The 6,264-nt window shown below is 47.1% G+C and overlaps 1 long non-coding RNA gene across 2 annotated transcripts in view; it reads right to left on the reverse strand.

Annotated features, from left to right (window-relative positions):
* Positions 1–765: 765 nt before the first annotated feature.
* LOC109298909 overlaps positions 766–6,264 on the reverse strand; it is a 58,726-nt gene continuing 53,227 nt past the window's right edge. The window contains exons 3-4 of one of the 2 annotated variants that reach the window (XR_002097725.1): positions 2,270–2,449; positions 766–823 (exon numbers count right to left, since the gene is read on the reverse strand). This is a non-coding gene — a long non-coding RNA (uncharacterized LOC109298909). Of the gene's footprint in view, positions 824–1,035; positions 1,196–2,269; positions 2,450–6,264 lie in introns of those variants that run through there. The other variant, XR_002097726.1, reaches the window with a different exon arrangement.

A 6,264-nucleotide genomic window follows, 5' to 3' on the forward strand; every position in this document is an offset into this window, starting at 1 on the left:
CAGTGCCCCCTGCCAGAGAACCTGAGATGGGGTATCTCACCCCCTCCCCCTGCTCCTCCCTTTGGCTAGTGCTTCTGTGCTGTAAGGCTCAGCTCCCCGCTGCAGGAAGAGAGGCTGGGGCTGAGGTTGCTGACAGCATCTCCAGCAACCACAGCTCTTTCCCTGTACTACAGGGCAGCCTGGGGGAGGAGAGTAGCTGTGGGTGGAGTAGCTGAGCCCCCCCTTCACAACCAGACTGCTGGCCCTGCCGTTACAGAATCCCTTGCTGAGTGAGTGCAGGACTAGATGATGGCAAGTTCCTCAGCCAAGTCTCCTGCTTTTTTGTCTTAAGCACCTCCTGATGGGGGTTGCAGTAACTGGGTGGTCTCCCCTTATCCACTAATACTGCCCTGTTCTCTAAAGAGCCAGGTGATGGGCAAGGCTGGGACTGGAGTTGATAGTAGCTGCCCCCTAGTCTCCACATAGCCAGGGCTCAATTGGCAGGAGTCTGAGCTCCCAACAAAGGGATGAGAGGCTGAAGGATGTTTGGAGCTCTTGGGAGAGCCCAGGAAAGGAGTAGTTTCTCCCTTTCAGGATCGAGCCCCCCCTCTCTGCCTGCCCTGGGCTCTGTCCCAAATGCACAGTTTGTATCAGACAAATGGGCTTCCACACCTTTAGTAGGGCAACCCCAACTCCTGCTTGCTTCACAGGGGTCATTGCTGGAGGATGCCAGTGTGTTTGTGTCTCCCCACATGGGTACCTGCGAAGCGTAAGTCAAGGCTGCTGTTGCTTTGGTGAAAAGGTGAAAATGCCTTCCCATCTGGCTTGGGGCTGCAGACTGCATCTGGGGAAAGATTAAAGGAATGACTGTCTTTTCCCTTAGTCTGTTGTGAAGTGGGCAGCTTTTGACTTTGCTGGAGCATTACTTGTCCTAGTCTTCATGGCTAAGCAGTGGCTCACTGGCCGTTTAGCTCCTTTGATGTATCTCATTACCCCTACTGTCCTCTTTAGTTTTATTATGAAGCAGGGAAAGGATGAGTGAGTGTGCGTGCACAAAGCTGTGTGTGTGAGACAGAGAGAGTGAGAGACGTACAATGGTGCTATGCATAATGCCAAAGGACTCCCTTTCTCAGGAGCACCTCTTCTGTTGACACCTAGTCCCCACAAATCTGCTTCACTTCAGTCACTTTGTTCTGGTTCTTCATGGAAAATTCACCTCAGTATCCGGAAGTGATGTCCCAAAGCCCAAGCAGCAGGGTTGGGGAGAGCCCATGGCCCTGAGAGGCAGAAAGTTTACATAGTGCCGCCTGGGGCTGAAATAAATATGGGGGGCAGCATCAGGACCTGGATGGGTGGGTGGACTGGGGTTTCATGGCTGTGGTCTGTAGCTAAGGCCTGGAAGAAGTGGTATGTTCATGAAGGAGCTAGCTTCATCTTTGCAATCCATGGACCCAGATCTCCCGCTCCTGTTTCACTGGCTACATTTCAACTTGCAAAGTCCTCTAGGCTCCTTTGTAGCAGAAGATCCCATAGAGCACCTGCTTACACACATGTTTCTGGGGCTTCATGCACATTAATCTAGTCCTTCAGAAGAAGAGGAGTGAGGCAATGGAGCCCTCCCTGGCTTAGAGGTCTAGTTGTAACTAAGTCTAACACAGGTCCATTGCTCCTCCCCAGCCTTGGCTTCCCTTTCCTCCTCCTAGGTTGGCCCCTTGCTTTCCCCATTATTTCCTGACAGATACAGGAGGGAGATTATGGTAATGATCCCTGACAAGGCAGTATCAGGAATTATGCTGATAAATCTAAAGAGACAGCTTTTAAAAAAACCCAGCCCATAATTTAATATGGGCTATTAGCTTGGCCATCAGAGAACAGAGCCCGCTCATCCTGCAGCCTGAATCTCCTCACTCCCTGGCTCCTCCTTGAGAAATGGGCTCTTGTTTCTTTAGTAATGCTTCATCTTGGCTCTGCCTCTGTGCAGCAGTGGCTATTGAATATAGCAGGCTGGGTGTGCTGCTTTGGGGGATGGGGAGAGCTGTTTGGAGCCTAGGATGCTCTGGCCCTGTGGGGCAGTAAAAAACCAGGTCTGAGCAATGATCTAAGGAACTAATGGGAAAGGAAATTTAAGGAGTCAAGGTTTCACTTGCTCATCTTATGCTCTTGCAACATGTGTGGTTGCTCAAGAAACTTTCTCTCTCAGGAAACCAAGGCTTGTGCTTTGATTAGGTTCTGACCTGTCATACCATGTGATTAGTCTTCCTTGCTCCTGCTGCTTTCCTGCTGCCCCTACCTTTGATCCTCCTGCAGTCCACTTCGGACAGCCCTCTGCTGGTGGGGGAGGAAAGACTCAGCAGAGAGCGGATGAGGATAACATTCAGCTAGGAAGGGAGGGGATGGAAAGTCATCAAAAGGAAAGGTGGCGAATCTAAACCTTCCAAGCAGTCCATCTGTCGGACTGAAGAGCCATCACCTAGGAGAAGAGGCAGAGAAGCCCATTGCTGATATCATCTACACCTAGACTGGGCACAGTCTGACAGAAAGCAGGAACCACCTGCCCTGCCTGGGAAGAAGAGGGGTTGGCTGGGTCTGGATAGGTATTTTCTGCATCTGCACATAAGCCTGGGATTCTCACACACCCAGTTGGCCAGTGTAAGACTTTAACCTAGTGCTACCACCCATCCTCTAGCTAGCTACCTCCTTCCTGGGTTTCTAACCAGAACCCAGCTCACGTCTGAGCCATGAGTCATGTAACGAAGCTGTGCACAAAGGAGGAGTACTGAGATGGAGCTGGGAGCTGCAGAGAGGGTTCCTCATTATGGCATCTGCCTGCTTTTCTCAGCTTCTCTTTAGTTCAATCAGGTACCTCCTTAGAGCAGAAGCAGCAGATCACAGGGAAATGACACAACTTTGATGTGGTATTCCTGTTGCAGACATGACCCAAAGCTGAGAGGTTTAAAAAGGAAATGCACTGTCACCAACTAACTGTTTCTGCAGGGTCTGGTACTTGCAGCCCAGCCCTGTGTGGAGGAGAGGAGAGCAGCTCCTCCTCACTTCACTTGGTTAGTGAATCAGAGAAGCATAAGATGGTAATAAATGTGAATTTTAGAGCATGAGTGGACCAGCAGAAGAACCCAGTGGATGACATCTGAAGTTCACTGGGGCTTTTGGGATTTCTTGGGAGCCATCCAGAGCTTGACTGTCCCCCCTGCAGATCACATGGGAGACAGTGACTGACTAGTGCTACCTCGAAGGGGAATGACCCGGTGGCTTTTATGGTTAAGTGGGCAAGCAAGTGCACTCTCGTTTTGCATAAAGAGCTGCAGGTCTCGGAGATGAAAGCTCACAGTGTGCCTCAGGATCCAAGGGCCTGGCTGTACTGTATGCAGGGTCCTATAGCTTCCTGAAATGCACTTTCATACCACAGAAGATGGTGCCAGTGAGTGGCCTGAACAGTAGGGGAGTTGCTGAGGCTTGTAGTAGAAATTTAAGGCTGTTACATGTCCCTTACAAAATGCTGGTTTTAATCCAAATGAGTTGCTAGCACTAAGCATCTTGGAGAAGCATATGTGAATCACCACGTGATAAGGGAAAGTGTGGGCTTACTGTAAGAGTGCAGTTAGGCTTGTTTGCTAATGGGTAAGGCAGTGGGCGTCTCTGCAGTGTGCTGGAGTATCACAGTCACAGGGTTAGGGGGTGAGGATGTTGCAGTAACCTGTGAAACTGACCTCAGAATGACCATTTCCCTTTGCAAATGGGAAAGGCAAGGGGAAAACACCATGGCTAGTTTAGAGTTAAAAAAATTGTACAAAGAATCCTTCAACGGAGATGTGAACACTGGAGCCTGCATTTCCTCAGGAGAAGAAATTACCAGCTTTACTCAGGTTGTATTAAATTCTATATTGACACAGCAATTGCCTACTGTTTTTTAACTGCTGTGGTTTTTGCACACTTGCACAAAAGGTCAAGCTAATGCTTCACAGGCTTCAAGCAGCAGTGTTCCTCCTCGTTTGATTCCCTTTGAACAGGTCTGGGGATGGCATTAATATTAATATGCTATCTAACTTAGGTAAATATGTGCGTGGGTAGCAGCAATCCTGTCCAAACTCCAGGGCTGAGGAGAGCTGCCTGGGGTGTGACATACACTATTGTCCCTAGGCAGCATTACATCAAACAGAGGGAAAGTTTTCTTGTTGCTAGCAACATTTAACAATAGGAACATTACAGAAAATATGCACTAGGCTGCATGCTTATTACAAACCAGACTCCACCAAGTTTCCTAGTGAATTAAACAAGCATAAGAGGGACAGAAAAGGGACACAACTGCTGGCTCATTTGTTAATGATCTTTGGTTACAGGTGGTACAGCTACTCCTTGCTTAACGTCATAGTTATGTTCTTGAAAAATGCAACTTTAAGCAAAACAATGTAAAGTGAATCCAGTCACATCACAGTAGTTGCCTATTAGCAGGTGGCGGCCAAGTGACATTATAACTGAATGTTGCACAACTTTAAATGAATATATTCTCTAATAGATCAATGACATAATCATGAAACAACGTTAAGTGAGGAGTACCTGTACTTGCAAAAATCTCTGTCCAGAGTATTGCAATGAAACACAAAATATAATACTAGGGGCTTGAGGACCGGTGCCATGTCCATGTATGACTTGGGTGTAGAGGCATTGATGCCTTCAAAATATAGCTTGAGTGAGACTTAGGTACCGTGTAGCCCTTATGATGGCCTCTTGCATGGAGAGAATTTTACCCGCAGGGCATAGCTCCATATATCATGGTTCTTCAAAGCAGTGGGTCCTTGATGCTAGTGGCCATGCACAGTAAAGGTACTACTGGCTTAAGTGACTCCTTTCCCTGGTTTTATAACAAACATTTGTGCTGGGCTTTGCTGCCCTGGTGCTGTCTGCCTTTCATTTAGCTTCTTGCTCTAAAGATCTCTCCATCACTATCTGCAATTTGGGCCTCTGACAATTGAGATTTGGGTTGTGGTGAAATACAAGCAGGTCACCATATGCACTGTTGACTGCAAAGCTTCAGACCTCAGCTTCATCTCTGGATCTGGTTATGTGGTTCACTCCATGCAAAACTTGGGAGCTACTCTTGTCTGTTCACAGTCTATTTTTGTCTTGATCCTATCTCCAGAGATTCCCACTGTTGGCTTTTACTATCAGCCACTACTTTGATCCAAATCCTTCAGTGGAACACACTGGTGGAACCCCATTGATGTATTAAATTGTCTTCAATTAACTAAGCCAAGTTATGCCAGCTGATGATCTGGTCTAACTTGGCCTAACTTAATTTTATCTGACTATGGAGATGAGTGTTATCCCAGGACCCAGGGGAACGTTCCTCAACTTCATCTGTCTTTCCAGAGCAGCTAGGAGGTTTGTGGTACGGTTTGATTGATGATCACTGATGGGAGGAGGTTGTAGTCCAACAGTCCAAGCACATTCCCAAGGTGTTTTGGGTTTTGTTGTTGTTGTTGTTTTTTGGTAGCTTTCTTTAAATTCTTATTTAGGGAGCCACAGTACCCTGAGGTGCCTTGAGATCCTTTCAAGGGTGTTTCAGGGTACCTTGCAATGTTAGCACTGTTAGGTGTGCAACCACGCTTCACAAGATAAACCCAGAAATTTCAAATAAAAATCCAGAGTATTAAACCCATTCTGCCCTGCTGAAGTCTTTCTGTATTATTTGCAACAGAAAACTTGCTCTATAATTTTTCTGTAGTCAAAAATGAGAGAAAACAAAGAGCTGGAACTTTCTGAGGGGGTGCCTTGAGTCTAACAAGGGGTGTCTTGAGTCTAAAGAAAGGTTAAAAAATACTGAGCTAGAAAAATGTGTAACTGCTTGTTCTTCCATATTTAAAAGAGGTGGAACTGTATGGAAATGTGGAGTTTGCGTCGGAGGTGAATTCTCTTCGCTGTTCGTTCTCTTGCTCTGGTGCAGCACAGCTCATTACTTGAATGTTCATTAGATTTCTGAGTAGGGTCTTTTCCTTAAGAACCTACTCTTGCCTGCATTGACATGACTGTGTACATGGCAGTTATGCTCGTGGTGCCTCCAGTGAGCAGAATTCAGATGCTTTGGCTTAGGCTGGAATTGGGTGCTGTGCCAGTGCTGTTATTCCCTGATCATGGCTGCAAATGAGAATTTTTTGTCACTGTCTGAGCAATAATTTTGTCTCCACTGTGTCTCCCTGTCTGAGCTTACAGAGGCTCCAGAACAGTGATTCCCTGTGTTTTGTGACTGCTGCTGAACACTTTCCCTCTGTG

This window comes from Gavialis gangeticus, unplaced genomic scaffold (genome assembly GCF_001723915.1).
Source record: "Gavialis gangeticus isolate Ggan-Ray unplaced genomic scaffold, GavGan_comp1, whole genome shotgun sequence".
In the NCBI taxonomy this organism is placed as follows: Eukaryota; Metazoa; Chordata; order Crocodylia; family Gavialidae; genus Gavialis; species Gavialis gangeticus.